At 40.2% G+C, this 20,488-nt stretch overlaps 1 long non-coding RNA gene across 6 annotated transcripts in view; it reads right to left on the reverse strand.

Annotated features, from left to right (window-relative positions):
- LOC129059233 (uncharacterized) overlaps positions 1-20,488 on the reverse strand; it is an 88,986-nt gene that overhangs the window by 42,485 nt on the left and 26,013 nt on the right. For 2 of the 6 annotated variants that reach the window (XR_010139631.1, XR_010139629.1), the window contains exons 2-3: positions 20,275-20,328; positions 15,724-15,815 (exon numbers count right to left, since the gene is read on the reverse strand). This is a non-coding gene — a long non-coding RNA (uncharacterized LOC129059233). Of the gene's footprint in view, positions 1-15,723; positions 15,816-16,656; positions 16,808-17,016; positions 17,237-19,380; positions 19,482-20,274; positions 20,329-20,488 lie in introns of all 6 variants that reach the window. The other 4 variants (XR_010139633.1, XR_010139630.1, XR_010139628.1 and 1 more) reach the window with 4 other exon arrangements.

Below are 20,488 nucleotides of genomic sequence, written 5' to 3' on the forward strand. Positions count from 1 at the left end.
GGTCTGATTTCCCTAAAACATGTGTAGGTTCACCGTGGTTAAGCTTCCACTACCAATCATACTACATGTAGGGATTGGGGACTTTTGATCAGAAAGGATAAGAGACAGCCTCTGCCCTTCCAGCAAGGCAGCCAAACCTGTTCACTCCCTGACCTTCAGGCTACACCAGGGAGTGGCCCTGGCAGGTGACCCTAAATTACCAGAGGGATACTAAAGTTTGTCTGCCAGAAGACTGAAAAGGAAAGCAAACTCTGAACTCTCACCCAATTGGGTAACAGTGGTCAGACATCTTTCCTCTAGAAGCTTCTGGTCCCCAAGCAGTGGCCCCAGCTGGGGACCTTTAATTGCCCCTGGGCTTGGATGCTGTCTACTGAGAGGTTGGAGTTGGAGAAAAGGGAGAGAGTAAGGGAAGACAGTCCCCAATCACTCACTGAGCAGTCCCTGAGCACTTCTAGGCACTCCCCGGATGGGCCACTGAAATGTCATGGGTGCGATTAGATGGGGCTGGCATTGGGGGTAGTGAAAGAATTTACCAAGACAGTCACAGGTAAAGAAAGGCAGATTTATTAGAGGGAAAGTACAAAGATACATTGCAAGTGTGCCACAGGAAGCACAGCAGAGAAGGGCTGTCTACAAAGAAGCAGAGGCTGGAGGGAAGTTTTACAGAGTCATGCTAGAGGGGCCTACATGCAGAATGAGGTCATGCTGCTGGGGCTATGTGTGGAGTGAGGTAGTTGTGCTAGCGGCTTTTCTGTGATTAGCTGTCTCTTGGAAGAATTGTTGGAAGAACAATTCTTGGAAGAATTGTTCCCCCCACCTTAGACTCCTTCCTTATTGCTGCTTACTTATTAGTACTCCATAATGGGGTAGTCCTTCATGAATGGTTTAGCACCATCCTCTTGGTGCTCTTATTTTGAAAGTGAGTGAGTCAACATGAAATCTGGTTGTTTAAAAGTGTGCAATGCCTTTTCCATCCCTCTCTCTTACTCCTACTCCAGCCATGTGAAGTGCTGGCTTACTTTTTGCCTTCCGTCATGGTTGTAAGTTTCCTAAGGCCTCCCGAGAAGCTGAGCAGGTGCCAGCATTATGGTTTCTGTACAGCCTATGAAACTGCGAGCCAATTAAACTCTTTTAAATAAATTACCCCATCTTGAGTATTTCTGTATAGCAATGCAAGAACAGATTAATACAGAAGCCTTACTATTTTCTTCTTCTATGTCCCTTTATAGAGCCGTCACTTGTAGAGGAATCTTCTCTTCATAGAAATTCAAGAGTAATAATGACCACTTCATGCCTATTCAACTGCTAACTCAATTAGATAATGTGATACTTAGAATTAATTCACTTCAAGGCTCTATTGTTGACTGTGTTTATCTCAATATGTTGTAAACATTTGCTATAAAGGTCTAGATTTAAGGGTAACGTGTTTCCACGGAGGAATATAAAACATATCTGGTGAGTTCAGATGATGTGTCTTGAAGTCTTCACCACCAACTGTTAGAGGACTGAGATCCCTGCAAGTGTCCCTCTTCAGCAATTTTTGGCAGTCTAGGAAGGAGCATAGTCCTCTCCACTTCCACCCTTTCAAGGTGCCACAAAACTGTAGCTCCATCTTTGCATCTCCTATCAATGCATAGCAGCTGAAGATGAAATGCTGTGCCTGGGGAGGGCTGCAGTTTTAGCCAGTGAGCCTACTCCATGCTTTAAAGGGCTCTGACAGCAAACCAAAAAGGAAGGTATATCAGTTTCTTCTCAGGTTTATAAAAAGAACTGTCTGGGGCTGGGTAATTTATACAAGAAAAAAGGTTTAATTGACTCACAGTTTTGCAGAGCTGGGAAGGCCTCAGGAAACTTACAATCATGGTGGAAGGGGAAACAAACACGTCCTTCTTCACATGGCAGCAGGAAGGAAAGGGTCCAAGCAAAAGGGGGAAAAGCCCCTTATATAACCATCAAATCTTGTGAGAACTCACTCACTATCATGAGAACAGCATGAGGGTAACCACCCCCATGATTCAATAACCTCCCACTAGTTCCTTCCATGACACATGGGTATTATGGGAATTACATTTCAAGATGAGATTTGGGTGAGGACACTGCCAAACCATATCAGGTGGAATTCTTCAAGTCTTCCCTATACCATCCCCTTGTTTCACTCACTCTCTCACTCACTCATCCATTGTTCATCCAGTCAAGCAGTATTTCCTGTAGCCCTCCTATGTACCATGGAAACACCAGCTGTGTGGCTACAGAGGCTATAACTTAGTGCCAACTTAAGACTATTGGTGTCTCACAGAAATTTTATACATTTATTCACCCATTATTGTAAACCCCTCATTACTGCTACAGTATAATTCTGAAGAAAGGTAAATGCAAGTCTCCCATACAAGTATAAAATAAACATATAACAAATATTTCATTTATAGCTTCCAACTGACAAGGCACAAATTTTCTTGAGCAGAACCCAGGGGGACAAAAAGGAACTGCTGCAAATTCGAGTGCAGGAGCTCTCACTGACAGTGTGGACTGACAGAAAGGGATGAGGTCCCAAAGCCTTGCTTGCTTTCTCAATGGGGAAGCTCCTAGCCTGGGGCAAGGTCTGAGTAGGGGGCAGGGGTGCTGTGGGAGTGAAACTGATCTCACCAACTGCATGGGAGCTGGGTAAGGGCTGTCACTACTGGCTATCCCACACTTTCCTGGTGAACGATATAAAACAGCAGACACAGCCATAATTCCCTCTGAAACATAACTCTGTTGGCCTGAGAACCACCCACAAACCCCCACAGCAGCTGCAGCAAGCCCCGCTCAGGGTAAGTCTGAGCCCAGACCCACCTAACCCTGCCCCGACCTGATGGTATTTCATTACATAACCTGGTAGCCAAACACAAAAGACAGAAACTCTTGGGAGATTTATGGCCCTGCTCATCACCTGGGAAACCAAAATACTTACCCTGGCCAACTTAGAGTAAGCTTAGATCCCCCTACTACTACCACAACTGGTGCACCTCCTGATTGGCAGCCAACCAACTCAGGCCATTACAGCAACTCAGGATGGAACAATCCTGATCCCAGGAAGGAGAAAATAACAAGTAATTCTACCATCTGCAACATCTCAGCTAACCAGAGGTTCTGAGTGTGTCCAACATATAACCAATATTTGAGAAAACATATCTACAACCAAGGACTCTGACAGAGTCTACTTCACTCCCCTGCCACCTCCACCAGAGCAGGTGCTGGTATCCGTGGCTGGGAGACCTGAAGACAAATTACATCACAGGACGCTTTGTAGACATTCCACAGCACCAGCCCAGAACCTGGTATCCCCATTGGGTGGCTAGATCCAGAAGAGTAATAACAATCACTGAAATCCAGCTCTCAAAAAGCCCCATCCCTATGAGAAGGTAGGAGAGCACCACATCGAGGGATCACCCCATGGGACAAAATAATCTGAACAGCAGGCCTTGAGTTTCAGACCTTTCCGCTGAAATAGTCTACCCAAATGAGAAGGAACCAGAAAAGTAATTCTGATAATACGACAAAACAGGGTTGTAAAACACCACCAAAAGATTACACTAGTTACCCAGCAATGAATTCAAACCATGAAGAAATCTCTTAATTGCCAGGTAAAGAATTCAGAAGGTGGATTATTAAACTACTCAAGTTGATGCTAGAAAAAGGTGAAAACCAACTTACAGAAATTTAAAAAGCAATACAGGATAGGTATAAAAAATTCTCCAGGGAGAGAGATATCATAAAGAAAAAACAATTACAACTTCTGGAAATAAAAGATGCACTTAGAGAATTACAAAATACACTGGAAAGTTTAAAAAATAGACTAGAACAAATAGAAACCACGAAACCATTTCTCTCTCCTAGATATCTGGGCCTGTGATGGGAGGGGCTGCTACAAAAGCCTCTGAAATGCCCTGCGGACATTCTCCCCATTGCCTTTGCTATTAACATTTGGCTCCTCTTTACTTATGAAAATTTATGCAGCTGTCTTGAATTTCTCCTTAGAAAATGGGTTTTTGTTTTTGAACACATAAACAGGCTGTAAATTTTCCAAACTTTTACTTTGCAAGCAAGCATATCTTACCATGTTAGAGCAGGAGAGGAAGTGAAGGGGGAAGTGCTACATACTTTTAAACAACCAACTTTTGCTTCCCTTTTATAAGTTCTCTTTGCTTATGCAAACTAGCATAGGCTTTTAGAAGCAGCTGGGTCACATCTTGAACACTTTACTTCTTATAAATTTCTTCTACCAGATACCGTAAATCATCTCTCTCAAGTTCAAAGTTCCACAGATCCCTAGAGCATGCGCAGAATGCCACCAGTCTCTTTGCTAAAGCATAGCAAAAGTGACCTTTGCTCCAGTTCCCAATAATTTCCTTGTCTCTGTCTGAGACTACTTAAGCCTGGAATTCATTGTCCATATCACTCACCATTTTGGTCAAAACCATTCAACAAGTCTCTATGAAGTTCCAAAACATTTTCCTCAACTTCCTATATTCTTCTGAGTTCTCAAAACTGTTACAACCTCTTCCCGTTACCCAGTTTCAAAGTTGCTTCCAAATTTTCAGTTGTCTTTACAGCAATGCCCACTCCTTGTACCAATTTCTGTATTTGTTCATTCTCACGCTGCTGTAAAAAACTGCCTAAGACTGGATAATTTATAAAGGACAGAGGTTTAATTGACTCATTGTTCCACAGGCTGTACAGAAAGCGTGGCTGGGAGGTCTCAGGAAACTTATAATCATGGCAGAAGGTAAAGGGGAAGCAAGCACATCTTACCATGCTGGAGTGGGAGAGAGAGCAAAGGGGGAAATGCTACACACTTTTGAACAACCAGATCTCATGAGAGCTCACTCATAATCATAAGAACAGCAAGGTGGAAGTCTGCCCTCATGATTCAATCACCTCCCACCTGGCCCCTCCCTTAACATGTGGGGATTAGAATTCAGCATGAGATTTGTGTGGGAACACAGAGAGGAAGATCATATCAATAACACAATACAAAAACAGGGTATTAAGGCAACAACTAGCATAATGAATAAAACAGTACCTCACATCTCAATACTAACATTGAATGTAAATGGCCTAAATGCTCCACTTAAAAGATACAGAATGGCGAAATGAATAAAAATCCACCAACCAAGTAACTGCTGTCTTCAAGAGACTCACCTAACACATGAGGACTCACATAAACTTAAGGCAAAGGGGTGGAAAAAAATATATTCCATACAAATGGAAATCAAAAGCAAGCAGGTGTAGCTATTCTTATATCAGACAAAACAGACTTTAAAGTGTAAACAGTTAAAAAGAGACAAGGTGGGACATTATATAATGATAAAAGGATTAGACTAACAGGAAAATATTACAATCATAAATATATGTGCACCTAACACTGGAGCTCCCAAATTTATAAAACCATCACTACTAGACCTAAGAAATGAGACAGACGGCAACACAATAATAGAGGGGGACTTCAGTGCTCCACTGACAGCACCAGATAGGTCATCAAGACAGAAAGTCAACAAAGAAACAATGGACTTGAACTATAGAACAAATAGTCTTAGCAGATATTTACAGAACATTCTATCAAACAACTGCAGAATATACATTCTTTTAATCAGCACATGAAAAATTCTCCAAGATACACCACATGAAATAAGTCTCAATACAGTGAAGAAAATCAAAATTATATCAAGTATCCTGTCAAACTACAGTGGAATAAAACTAAACATTAACTCTAAAAGGAACCTTCAAACTATATAAATACATGGAAATTGAATAATCTGCTCTTGAATGACCTTTGAGTCAACAATGAAATCAAGATGGAAATTAAAAAATTCTTTGAACTGAACAATAATAGTTACACAACTTATCAAAACCTCTGCAATACAGCAAAAGCAGTGCTAAGAGAAAAGACATAAAAAAGTCTGAAAGGGCACAAATAGAAAATCTAAGGTCACACCTCAAGGAACAAGAGAAACAGAACGAATCCAGCAGAAGAAAAGAAATACTCAAGATTAGAGCAGAATTAAATGAAAGTGAAACAACGAAATACAAAGGTAAATGAAATAAAAAGCTGGTTCTTTGAAAAGATAAACAAAATTAATAGACCATTAATGAGATTAAGCAAGAAGAGAGAAAACCTGAAAAAACTCACTTAGAAAGAAAATAGGAAATATTACAACTGATACCACAGAAATACAAAAGATTATTCAAGGCTGCTATGAACACCTTTTGTGTGTAAAAACTGAAAATCTAGAGGAGATTGATAAATTCCTGGAAATTGTAACCATCTTAGATTAAATCATGAAGAAATAGAAACTCTGAACTGACCAATAACAAGTAGCAAGATTGAAACAGTAATAAAAAAAAATACCAACAAAAAAAGTCCAGGACCAGATGGAATCACAGCTGAATTCTATTAGGCATTCAAAGAAGAATTGGTACCAATATTACTGAAAGTATTCCAAAAAACAGAAAAAGAGAAAATCTTCTCTAAATAATTCTATAAAGCCAGTATCACCCTAATACCGAAACCAGGAAAGGACATAACAAAAAAAAGAAAAGTATAGACCAATATTCCTGAAGAACATAGATACAAAAATCCTCAACAAAATACTAACTGAATCCAACAGCACATTAAAAAGATAATACACCATGATGACGTGTGTTTCATACTAGGGATGCAGAAATGACTTATCATTTGCAAGTCAATACATGTGATACATCACATAAACAGAATTAGAAACAAATAGCATATGATCATCTCAATAGACACAGAAAAAACAAACAGTGGACAAAATCCAGCATCCTTTTGTAAATAAAATCCTCAGCAAAATTGGCAATAGAAGGGACATACCTCAAGGTGATACAAGCCATCTATGACAAACCCACAGCCAACATTATACTAAATGGGGATAATATGGTTTGGCTCTGTGTCCCCACCCAAATCTCATCTTGAATTGTAATTCCTACGTATTGAGGGAGGGACCTAGTGGGAGGTGAGTGGATCATGGAGGTGATTTCCCCCATGCTGTTCTCCTGATAGGGAGTAAGTTCCCAGGAGATCTGATGGTTTGAAAGTGGCACTTTTTCCTTCATCCTGTCTCTCTCCTGCTGTTATGCAAGATGTGCCTTGCTTCTCCTTCACCTTCTGCCATGATTGTAAGTTTCCTGAGGCATCCCCAGCCACGAGGAACTGTGAGTCAATTAAATTTCTTTCCTTTATAAATTACCCAGTCTCAGGTAGTTCTTTACAGCAGTGTGAAAACTAATACAGAAAATTGGTACTGGGGGTGGGGCACTGCTATGAAGATAACCTGAAAATGTTAAAGCAATTTTGGAATGGGTTAACAAGCAAAGGTTGAAACAGTTTTGAGGGCTCAGAAGAAGACAAGAAGATGTGGGAAAGTTTGGAACTTCCTAGAGACTTGTTGAATGGTTTTGACCAAAATGCCGATAATGATATGGACAATGAATTCCAGGCTTAAGTGGTCTCAGATGTAGATAAGGAACTTACTGGGAACTGGAACAAAGGTCACCCTTGCTATGCTTGAGCAAAGAGACAGGTGGCATTTTGCCCTGCCCTGGAGATCTGGATATGGAACTTTGAACTTGAGAAAAATGATTTAGGATATCTGACAGAAGAGGTGACCTGGCTTTTTCTGAAAGTGTACAGTTACATGTGTTCACAAAGAGATGATCTGAAATTGGAACTTATGTTTGAAAGGGAAGCAGAGCATAAAAGTTTGAAAAATTTGCAGCCTGACCATGCAATAGAAAAGAAAAACCCATTTTCTGGGGGGAAAATTCAAGCCAGCTGCAGAAAGTTGCGTAAGTAACTAGGAGCTGAATGTTAATAGCCAAGACAATGGGGAAAATGTTCCCAGGGCATGTCAGAGATCTTTACGGCAGCCCTCCCATTACAGGCCTGGAGGCCTAGCAGGAAAAAAAGGTTTTATGGGTCCAGAGCCCCGCTGCTCTGTGCAACCTCGGGACTTGGTGCCCTGTGTCCCCCCCACTCTAGTTCCAGCCATGGCTAAAAGGGGCCAAGGTATAGCTCGGGCCATTGCTCCAGAGGATTCATGCCCCAAGCCTTGGCAGCTTCCATGTGGTGTTGGGCCTGCAGGTGCACAGAAGACAAAGGTTGAGGTTTAGAAGCCTCTGCCTAAATTTGATGGGGTGCATGAAAACACCTGGATGTCCAGGTAAAATTCTGCTGCAGTGGTGGGACAGCCTCTACTAGAGTAAGGCAGAGGGGAAATGTGGGGTTGGAGCCCTCATACAGAGTCTCCACTGGGGCACTCTCTAGTGGAGCTGTGAGAAGAGGGCCACTCTCCTCCAAACCCCAGAATGGTAGATCCACTGACAGCTTTCACCTTGCACCTGGCAAAGCTACAGACACTCAATGCCAGCCTGTGAAAGCAGCCATGGGGGCTCTACCCTGAAAAGCCACAGAAGCAGAGTGTCCAAGGCCTTGGGAGCCCACTCCTTGCATCAGCGTGCCCTGGATGTGAAACATGGAGTCAAAGGAGATTATTCTGGAGCCTTGAGTCAATAAGTGCCCTGCTGGGTTTTGGACTTGCATGGGGCCTATGGACCCTTGATTTTGGCCAATTTCTCTCATTTGTAATGGGAACATTTACCCAATGTCTGTACCCCCATTGTATCTTCGAAATAACTAACTTGTTTTTTATTTTATAGGTTCATAGGCAGCAGGGAATTGCCTTGTCTCAGATGAGACTTTGGACTTGGACTTTTGCGTTAATGCAAAAATGAGTGAAGACTTTGGGGGACTGTTAGGAAGGCATGATTGGTTTTGAAATGTGAAAAGGAGATGAGATTTGTAAGGGGCCAGGGGTGGAATGATATGGTTTGGCTCTGTGTCTTCACCCAAAACTCATCTCAAAGTGTGATTGGATCATAGGGGCAGTTTCCCCCATGCTGTTCTTGTGATAGTGAGTTAGTTCTAATGAGATCTGATGATTTAAAACTGGCATTTTCCCCTTTACACTCTCTTTCTCCTGCTGCCATGTAGATGTAAGATGTGCTTTGCTTCCTTTCTGCATTCTGCCATGATTGTAAGTTTCCTGAGGCCTCCCCAGCCATGCAGAACTGTGAGTCAATTAAACCTCTTTCCTTTATAAATTAGCCAGTCTCAGCTAGTTCTTTATAGCAGTGTGAAAATGGACTAATACAGGGGAAAATTTGAAGGCATTCTCCCTGAGAACAAGAACAAGATAAAGATGCCCACTTTCACCACTTCTATTCAACATAGTACTGGAAGTCCTAGACAGAGCAATCGGAGAAGTGAAAGAAATAAAGGGCATCCAAATCGGTACAGAGGAAGTAAAACTGCCACAGTTTGCGGATTATATGGTCGTATACCTAGAAAACCCTAAAAACGAATCCCAAAAACTTCTAGATCTGATAGGTGAATTCAGCAAAGTTTCAGGGTACAAAAATCAATGTACAAAAATTGGTGTTGCTAGAGAAGTTCCTCTGAACCTGTAAAGCACCGGAAAAAAAATTAGTAGCACTACTATACACCAACAATGACCAAATGGAGAATCAAATCAAGAACTCAATCTCTTTTACAATAGCTGCCAAAACAAACAAACAAAAACAAAACAAAACAAAAACTTAGGAATATACCTAACCAAGGAAGTGAAAGATCTCTACAAGGAAAACTACAAAACACTGCTGAAAGAAATCATTGATGACACAAACAAATGGAAATATATTTCATGCTTATGGATGGGTATAATCAATATTGTGAAAATGACCATACTGCCAAAAGCAATCTACAGATTCAATGCAATTCAAATCAGAGTACTATCATCATTCCTCATAGAACTAGATAAAACAATCCTAAAATTCACACGGAACCAAAAAGGAGCCTGCATAGCCAAAGCAAGCAAAAAGAACAAATTTGGAGGCATCACATTATCTGACTTCCCACTGTACTACAAGGGTATAGTTACCAAAACAGTATGGTACTGGTATAAAATAGGCATATATACTAATGGAACAGAATAGAGAATGCAGAAATAAACCCAAATACTTACAGCCAACTGATCTTTGACAAAGCAAACAAAAACATAAATTGGGGAAAGGACACCTTATTCAACAAATGGTGCTGGGATAATTGACAAGCCACATGTAGAAAAATGAAACTGGATCCTCATCCCTCACCATATACAAAAATCAACTCAATGTGGATAAAAGACTTAAATCTAAGACTTAAAACCCTAAAAATTCTAGAAGATACCATTGGAAGAACTCTTCTAGGCATTGGCTTAGGCAAAGAGTTCATAACCAAGAACCTAAAAGCAAATGCAACAAAAACAAAAATAAGTAGATGGGACCTAATTAAACTAAAAAGCTTCTTCACAGCAACAGAAATAATCAGCAAACAGACAACCCAAAGAATGGGAGAAAATATTTGCAAACCATGCATTCAACAAAGGACTAATATCCAGAATCTACAAGGAACTCAAATCTGCAAGAAAAATCAAATAATCCCATCAAAATGTAGGCAAAGGACATGAATAGACAATTCTCAAAAGAAGATATACAAATGACCAACAAACATATGAAAAAATGCTCAACATCACGAATTATCAGGGAAATGGAAATTAATACCGCAATGGGATACCACCTTACTCCTGCAAGAAGGCCATAATTAAAAAATAAAAAAAAATAAATGTGGGTGTGGATATGGTAATAAGGGGACATTTTCACACTGCTGATGGGAATGTAAACTAGTGCAACCACTATGGAAAACATGGAGATTCCTTAAAGAACTAAAAGTAGAACTAACATTTGATCCAGCAATCTCACTACTAGTATGTACCCAGAGGAAAAATAAGTCATTATATAAAAGGACACTTGCACACGTATGTTCATAGTGGCACAATTCACAATAGCAAAAATATGGAACCAGCCAAAATGCCCATCAACCAAGGAGCGCATAAAGAAAATTTGGTATATATACAGCATGGAATACTACTCATCCATTAAAAAGAAACAAAATAATAGCATTTGCCACAACCTGGACGGAGTCGGAGACCATTATTCGAAGTGAAGTAACTCACGAATGGAAAACCAAATATCGTGTGTTCTCATGTATAATTGGGAGATAAGCTATGAGGATGCAAAGGCATAAGAATGATATGATGCACTTTGGGACTCAGAGGGAAGAGTGGAAGGGGATTGATGGGTGAAAGACTATACATTGGGTATGGCGTAAACTGTTTGGTTAATGGGTACACCAAAATCTCAGAAAGCACCACTAAAGAAATTAAAAGTAAGCAAAAATCACCTGTTCCCAAAAACTATTGAAATAAAACAAACAAAAAAAATTTTTTAAGATTCCATTCATGTGGGTTAATGACAAGACCCATAACATATTAAGCCAGCACATTTCAAGTGCTCCCTAGTCATGTGTGGCTTCCAGTTTTCATATTGGTGCAGATAAAGAACAGTTCCATAATTACAGAAAATTCCACTGGACAGTGCTGCTCTAGATAATGGTAGGTACTATAGAAAACAAGCTGGTAAAAATGTTCAGGGTGCATAAAGTCTGGGCAGGTTGGGGAGGTTTGTGTTTACTTAGCAAGAATGGTGTTGCCATGGTTTCTCTAGGAAGGCAGCATTTGTGTTGAATGACAAAGAGTCATATTTGCAACCTAATGACAGATTTTTTAGGCTGATAGCTTGTGTTAAAGTTCTAAGGCAAAAAGAACTGGAGAATTGGAAGAATAGAAGGCAGGTAGACACAAGGACAAAAGGAAGATTCTAGAACTATAGGGCATTTGCTTGTCACTCTAAAATTGGAAGCCAAGTTTTTCTTCCCCTTTTTCCGGAAGGGATCGCTTTGGTAAATCCTCCTGTCATGAACATGTAAGTCAGGGGTCTGTTCTCTCACTTTGTGGTAGCCTTGCCTTTTGATGAGGAAACCCTAATTCAAACACTGCAAACTAGAATGTGATATTTAATCATGTGAAAAGGCTGGTAGGGCAGATAGAGATAGTAGTTTTTCTGGTTAGGGTGGATTTTTCTGTGCTTAGACATTTGTGATTGTTAAGATACTTCTATTTTTTTTTTCCAGAGGTCAGGCATAGGGTTTTAAGGGCCTTGACCTTGGGAAGAAACTGTGAGGCAGAGGACTCTGATTTGAATAATACTGTAGACCAAGTTCTAAAGACAGACATGACCCAAAGAAAACCTGTGAGATGGAACCTGGGTAAGAAATGTTCAGAGAAATGAAGTCCAACAACCATCTGAAAGTTTTCTGAGTTGTGAGCTATTCCCTTACCCTATTCTAAAGTCTTCAGTGATACACAGTATCAGCTTTATGTTAGCACTGCCTTTCTGAATAAAGTGTAGGATAAGGCAAACTAAGGAAGCCTAAAGCATTAGGAAGTGAAGTAAGGATGTGACCCAAGGTAATCAGGAAGAAATGTGGGAAGGACAATTTATAAGAAAATTCAAATGCAGATTCCCCTACAGATAGTCAGGAATCCTGGGAGGAGACTAGATTTCCTGAAAGACAGAGGGCTACTCAGAAAGCTGTACAACATGAGGACACTTGAGTTACATAAAAATCATCACATTTACAATAACTAATGGAATACCTACTAGATCCCAGACACCATATTTATATACATTGTCTCACTTAATCTTCACAATAACCCTGTGGAATAAATACTGAATCTCTAATTTATAGAAAAGGAAATTAGCCACCATAATAATAATAAATAAAAAACCCACGTCTCAGAGGCTTTCCAAAATAGAACTCGGTTTCCCACTCAGGTAAAACAACAACAAAAAGAGTGTTCTTCATCAGCATGTGTCAAAGGCGTTAGAACCAGAGCCAATTCATCTTGAATAGGGGCCATGTACAAGGACGCTGAAATCTGCTGGGCTGCATTTTCAGGAGGTTTAGGCATTCGTAGGCACAGGATGAGGTAAGAGGTCAGGACAAGATACAGGTCACAAAGACCCCACTGATAAAACAGGATGCAGTAAAGGAGCCAGCTGAAACCTGCCAAAACCAAGGTGGCAACGAAAGTGACCTGTGGTCGTCCTCACCACTAATTATATGCCCATTATAATGCATTAGCATGCTAAAAGACACTCCCACCAGGAGCCATGACAGTTGACGAATGCGATGGTAATGCCCGGAAGTATATGGTCTAAAAGGGAGAGGAACCCTCAGTTAAGGGAGGGGAATCCTCACCCCTTTCTGAAAAAACTCATGAATAATCCAAACCTTGTTTAGCATATAATCAGGAAATAACAATAAAAATAGCCAACCAGCAGCCCTCGTGATTGCTCTGTATGGAGTAGCTATTCTTTTGTTTCTTCTCTAATAAACTTGTTTTCACTTTACTCAATGAACTTACCCTGAATTATTTCCTGTGTGAAATCCAAGAACTTTCTCTTGAGGTCTGAATTGGGACCCCTTTGTGGTAACACATGGATTTCAAAGCCAGTGAGAAGCCAAGACCCAGGCTCCTTCTACCCTGTGGCTCCATCATTCTCTATAGACTTTGGTGACAATGTGTGTCTCCTTGGAGGAAGAAGAGGAAGCACAGAGCATGTCCAGGGAGGGCTTTATGGGACATCTGATTGGCTAGAACTCAGTCACATGGCCATACCTGCATGCAAGGGAAGCTGGGAAAGGAAATTTAGCTGTTTCCTGGGAGATAGAGGAAATGAATTTGGAAATAAGTAGCTAGTCTTTGCCTTGTTAGGAATTGTCCTGCTGGCTGGTCTAGGAATGTCAGAGGAGGGATTTAAAATGATTTTTTTGTTTGTTTGTTTTTATAGTCCATGAGACACTGTTTATGCACATAGAGTCTAGAATTTGGGAATTTTTAGATTTATCCTCCTTGATTCATTGATTTATAAGGCTTGGTTTCTAAACTGAACCTGAGGTAGAAGTAGGTTACCAAATGACATCTATGATAATAAGCGGATAGCGAACACTAGCTTTGGAGTCAAACATATCTGGTTTTCCTCATCACTAAAATGTAGAAAATGGTATGTGTCTTAGAATGTAATTGTTAGAAATAAATGATACATGCAAAGTCCCCCAAAATATGCCTGGTACATAGTACAAGCTCAATGAATAGTAGCTCTCTTAATGTGATTTTTCTAATGAGATAAATAAGAGTAAAATGAAATGAGGTTTGACCAACAAGAGAAAATCAGAGTATTTAATGCATAACTGTCTTAAGTTCTTGAAAAAATGGTAAGGAAGCTGACACATTAAATTCTGAGCAATGGAATGGCCCCAAAAGTGGATAATGTGATCATAGCTCACATACAGAAAATGAAAACATATCAGGTGTCCAGAGAAACCCAGAATTTCCTGACACTGAAACTTGAGAGAAATTTTATAAAAGAGACAATGGTTTAGGAAGTGAGTCACATTCTTAACCAAAGTAACCTCAAATGAGTAACAAATTTTCTAGAACTGTCTCTTGTTGTAATTTCCTTCAGGGACATACTACCAAAACCAAATTTGAAAAAAGCTCAGTTCTATAAGGGTCAACAAAATGAAGGCCAAGTAACCAGCTCTCTGATTATTTAACTTGACCAAAGAATAACATTCAAAGATCCACAGGAGTGAATGAACACATCCTTGGTGCCTGTGTTCCCCAAGAAGGGAATCAAACACCCCAGGATATGTGCAAAATAATCCAGGAAACAAGGGGAGACAATATTTACAACTTTCAGCAATATTTATTTTTCTTTCATACTTTTGTGTTTTTACTTGGTTCCCAAATGTATGTATTTTCCTAGTCAACATACATAAAATCAATTTAAAAATAAGTATATCCATAAATATCAAATATACTACAATATTTATTTAACTTATATCAGAAAACAGGAATAGCCAAAAGGTGGAAGCAACCCAAGTCCATATACAGATGAATAGAAAAGCGAGATGTATATAAAACATACAATGGAATACTATCAGCCTCAAAAAGGAAAGAATTTCTCATACATGCTTTAACATAGATGAACTTTGAAGACATTATGCTACATGAATAAGCCAGACCCAAAAGATCAATTATTGTATAATTCTACTTATATGAGGTACCCAGAAGGGTCAAATTCATAGAGTCAAAAAATAGAATAGTGGTTACCAGCAGCTGGTAGAAGGCAGAAATGGGGAGTTATGTAATGGATACATAGACTCACTGGGGAAGATGAAAAAGTTCTGGAGATGGATAGAAGTGATGGTTGTACAACAATCTAAATGTATTTAATGCCACTGGATTACATACTTAAAATAGTTAAAATGTTAAATTTTATATTATGTATGTTTTACCACAATAAACAAAATTTAACTTTGAGAGACCTCTGCTTTAGTTTATCATCCATGAATATTGAATTCCTTTTTTGTCACAGTTGAACTTTCAGTGAGAATTGAAGAACAGGCTACTAAGGTCATAGGTCATGTGCTCTGACCAGAGCCTGCGAAGTTTTCATTTTTAAATTTTCTTTTGCCTTTGTGTGATACTATGATACATGGAAAAGGTACCCGTATGAGAATAAAATAGACCCATGTTTGAATGGTGATGCCATCCCAGTTCTATTTTCCTCAGGGGGTGGGTGACCTTGATATTGATGTGGGTAATGCCCTAATCTGGGTGCTTGATGCCTAGTAGCTGCCCAGGTAGGTACTCACCTCACCTTTAGAGCTAACCTTAAGGAATCAGCTGCTTTGTCTCAGTGTCTGAGTCTCCAGTTTATTCATCTGTGGGCCAGCTCCTTCCCAGAGAAATCTATGTTCAGTGAAATTTGGTTAATGTAATTCATTTAAGGCAATCACATAGTCATTATATCAGGACTGTGCTCCAATCCCTAATTTTTTTGAGAAGTATATTTACATTAAGCAAAAATTAAACACAATGATAAGGAAATACCCAATTGCCTTCCTCACCCTGGAGTAAAATTCCCTAACCTACTGAAAAGAATGTAGATTGAACAGCAGCTGTGTGAATGCATTAGTGTTCTAATATGCAGTGGAAGTCACTGCAATACAGTGGCTTAGTGAACTACCTCTGATGTCCAGGGCCTGACTGTCAAACCTCAACTCTAGCATATGTCTACCATGTGACCTTAGGCAGGTCAATTTGCCGATCTTAGTGTCTCAGTTTCCTCATCTACAAACAGTGTTCATGTCACAGGGTTACTATGAGGGTATAATGACTTCAGTTATATCCAGTGATTAGAATCAGCACTTATTAAACACTCAATAGCTATTAGCTATTATTATTGGTGGTTCTGTCCCATTTCCTATGTGCAGCACTTAAGCTGAAGATGAATTTCTTTTTGGTTTGAGATGCTGCTGTCTCCTCAAAAGAGAGATTCCAAACCCAACCAGAGCAGTGAGAGCATCCTCATCCCATGCTTTGGTTCCTATATCGGAAACACCTCCCTTCGCTGGTTTCCTACTGGATCATAAACCAAAACTACCTTCTTATTTTTCAGAATTCTTGACCAACTAAGTTGTCCCCTGACCACACAGACATCTGCTTCTCCTAGTTCACTCAGTGCTTCTAACCCTGCTCCCTACCACATGTGCTGTTAAGAATGACATGATGTAGGGGGCTCTTTCCATACCCAGCTCTCTGGACCACAATCTCCAAGCCGCAGAACCAGGCTCTCTTCCTTTCCAAAGCTCACCCCCAACTTTCCAGTTTGCTTTGTATGATGATTGTGGCTCAGCTCTGCACATGTGGACTCTGGATATGTTTCCAGCTTCTTGACTCTTCTTGGAATTGAATTGAAAGTTTATTTTACTTTGCTCTTTCATAATTTTTATTTTTCTGAGTTTGACAGTATATAGAGTCGCTTATTTTTTAAAGCTTCTAAATAACTCCTTGTTTTTTTTGTTTTTTTTTTTGTTGTTTTTTCCTGTTGGAACCAGCATTAGGAGATACTTTCATATGAAATAAGAATTAAACTTAATGGTCCACTAACTGCTTTGGTGCTGGCTTCGTGCAGCTTCTCAGGTTGGGAATCCACTGGGCATTCACATCCAGCCAAGGGCCAGACCACAGTAGCTCAGTGAGATCTCTCTACCTTGCAGAAATGTTCAAATGTTGGAAGAGCCTTTTAAGAGTATCACATTTTCTTCAAAGTAGTAATAGCACTTCCTACATTTAAGCCTTCATAGTCTGTATTCTCAAACTCTGGGATTCTAAGAAGATAATTAATAAAGATTAAGAAGTTGTATGAAAGGAACTGGAAATTCAAATCCCAGTTACTAGCTGAGAAACACTGAGTAAGTCTTTCTCCTTCCTCTTTATCCATCATATATATAAAGTGGGGATACGGATCTCTATGTCACAGGACCCTAGGAAAGATTAATGATAATATGAACCAGGTGCCCACAGCCGTGAGTGGTCCATAAAAGGTGCTTAATCAATAATTATAATTATTAATATTTTCTATCTTTCAGGTAGGTGTAATTTATTTTCCTGTGATGAGTCTGCACTTTCTTTGCTTTTGACTGGCAATTTATGAGCTTAGTATCCTGACACTGGTTAGCTCATGCTGACCGAGAGCTCTGATCAACAGTTATAGATGTCTGTACTTGAAATCAAGAAAATAAATTATTTTGAGGGGTATGGTGGACCAAATATTTCACAAGATGAAGCCCACAGGTGAAAGATTACACAAGTGTGCGATGACAAGTAGGTATTATTAAAGAGGTGGGGTTTGGAGGTCAATGTCTGACCACCAGTGAGCCTGTGAACTGCTCTCAGATTTGGGCTCATCATCTGAGAAATGAAGATAATATATTCTGCCTTCCCCAGAGTTATTGTGATGACAAACATTTAGATAATACATAAAATTCCTAGCACTGGCCCAGGACACAGTAGGGTCACCACAAATGATCATTCTCAACTTTGCCTTTGTGGTAAAATGGTGGGAAGCACAGTTCCACCCCCACACTTGCTCACTAATGCACACACGCATGGGAAGGAGTTTTATTCCCGAGAATGACGGTGCCATATATCACTAATAGCGGGTGATTAGGTTAGACTGCAATCCTGAGTCCAAGGGATTCAGTGCCTGCTTCCAGAGATCTAATTAATCTCACAACTAAACAGGAGGCCACTCTTCAAATTACTTCAGAAAGCATTTTTCATTTTTTCCTTCTATGGGCATTATTAACTTTTAAAATGTACTTTGTTTTAGTTGAATGCATCCCAGCCTCCTCTGCTAGCCACCACCTCGCCTCTTGTACTGATGGACTCCTCACATCCTCATGAAGCTCGTTTTTGTGTCCATCAGCATTCAAAATCTCCCCTTTCTGACCTTGCAAGAAAAGTGCTTCTAAGAGCTGGGGGAGGAGTGGGCTGGGAAAAAAGGCTCAGAATTATCCTGGCTGAATTTGGCATTTGCTACAATCTTTGATCTCGGATGCAGTAACGTGTGTCAGCCAGACCAAAGTCATTTTATATAGAGGTCTGCGTAAGCGAAGTGGAGGGACTTCATGGTTAATTGATTAAAATGGTCCAAAGAAGGTGTGAGATCAAAGGGCTGCTCACTGGTTTTATGTTTCCCTGGGGTCCCGCAGGCCAAGTGGGTGACACAAATGACCTTGGGCGTGAGAGTATTCAAATGCTGGTGTTTGTTTGTTTTATTCCAAAACACAATTTGTGTTTCCCAGGGTTTCCTGATGACAGGTTGTATTGTGGGCTCCCCATGGCCCTCATCTATGTTTAGGGGGGCCTCAAGTGGAACAGCAACCATGATCAGGAGGGCATGACCCTGTCATGCTGCCACCAGTGCCTCTTTCTGCCAAACCCCAAGAAAAAGACTCCATTACATTACTGGAAGGCGAAGACCACAATTTTCTCTTTATCTTTTTTTTTTTCTTATTTCCAGTAAGCGTCAAGAAAATGTTGTTACAGTGCAGGATCAGTGCCTGGACCTGAGACAAAAGAGAGGCTAGAAAATGTCTCATTGTTCCCAACTGTCCTGATAAGAGCCACAGGAATCTGCTGGGCAAACGTGTTTATCAAAAGGCTCCAGGGATTAAAAACATAGCACAGAAGGAAGAAGTAATAGTAAGAGAGGATCTGCTGCCCAGAGAAGCATCATAAACTATCATTGGTGACACTGAGCATTAGCAATGGAATAACTGTTACCATTTATCAAGTTGCTGCAATTTATCAGGCACTAGCTAGTGCTAAGTGTAGCACATCCCTTGCAAATTCTCATTAATCTTACTTCCTAATAGACAGAACTGAGGCCAGAGACCATAAAGATCCCTTCAGATCACAGTTTGAGCTTGGATTTGAAATTGTGTTGGTCTGGCTCTGAAGTACACACCTCCATCATCCTGTGATGGGCCCAATTGTGTCCACCAAAAATTCATGGGTTGAAGCTCCAATCCCAAGTTCCTCAGAATGTGACTGCAATTACAGAGAAGGCTTTAAAGAGGTAATTAAGTTAGGAGGAGGTCCCTAGAATGGTCCTACTTCATTACAACTGGCATCCTTAGAAGAAGAGAAAATTTGGACCAAACTGTTATAGAAGGAAGACCCTGTGAAGGCAGAGAGAAGACAACTGTCTACAAGCCAAGGAGAGAAGCCTCAGAAGATATTGACCCTGCTGAAACCTTGATCTTAGACTTCTAGCCTCCAGAACTTTGAGAAAGTAAGTTTCTGTTGCTAAGCCACCCAGTCTGTGGTCCTTTGTTATGGCAGCCCTGAGAAAACCTAATGCATACCCTTAGGCTATGTCTAATTTCGCAGAGGAATGACCCAGGAAGGCAGGTGCTTAAGAAATGCCCTTACATTTCCAACTTGCTGGGTGTAAGACACAAATAATGCAGTTATCAAAGAATTAGGCATGTGCGGTTTTTTGGGGGGAGTGGTAATCGAGTACATTTCTTGCTGAAATAATATTATTTTTTCTATGTGTGAAACATAGTAAGTGAGAATTTTACATCCTTTGAGAAGCCATCTATAACCCCACAGCACCTGAATACTTTAGACGAGTCTTTGCTATCTGAATATCTGATGTATATCTCCTCCCTAGCACTTAGCACCACTCTCTGTAGTTACTAACTCTCTGCATCCTACACTGTAAATACCTTGAGATCTTGAATTTGTCTTTTTCAGCCTTATGTTCCCAGGAACAAGTAACAAGCTTTATTCAGTAGAGTTACATGAAACAATGAAGGTGGAAAGACAGACATATCTGAATGAGGACATACATTACCATGATTATCTAGTCAGATGCCACTGTCCTGCCAGTCAGCCCAAGATGACATTCCTAGAGTTAAGAACACAAAGAAAGCGCTCGGGTTACTAAATGAAGGAGCATGTTGATTTTTTATCTTGTTGGAAGAAATGACAATCTAGGTACTTAACACTCAGAAAGCAGGAAAAAAAAAAAAAAAAAAAAGAAGGCAGTAAGCAGGCAGAAAGGAGCT

This window comes from Pongo abelii, chromosome 3 (assembly GCF_028885655.2).
Source record: "Pongo abelii isolate AG06213 chromosome 3, NHGRI_mPonAbe1-v2.0_pri, whole genome shotgun sequence".
NCBI classification, from domain to species: Eukaryota; Metazoa; Chordata; class Mammalia; order Primates; family Hominidae; genus Pongo; species Pongo abelii.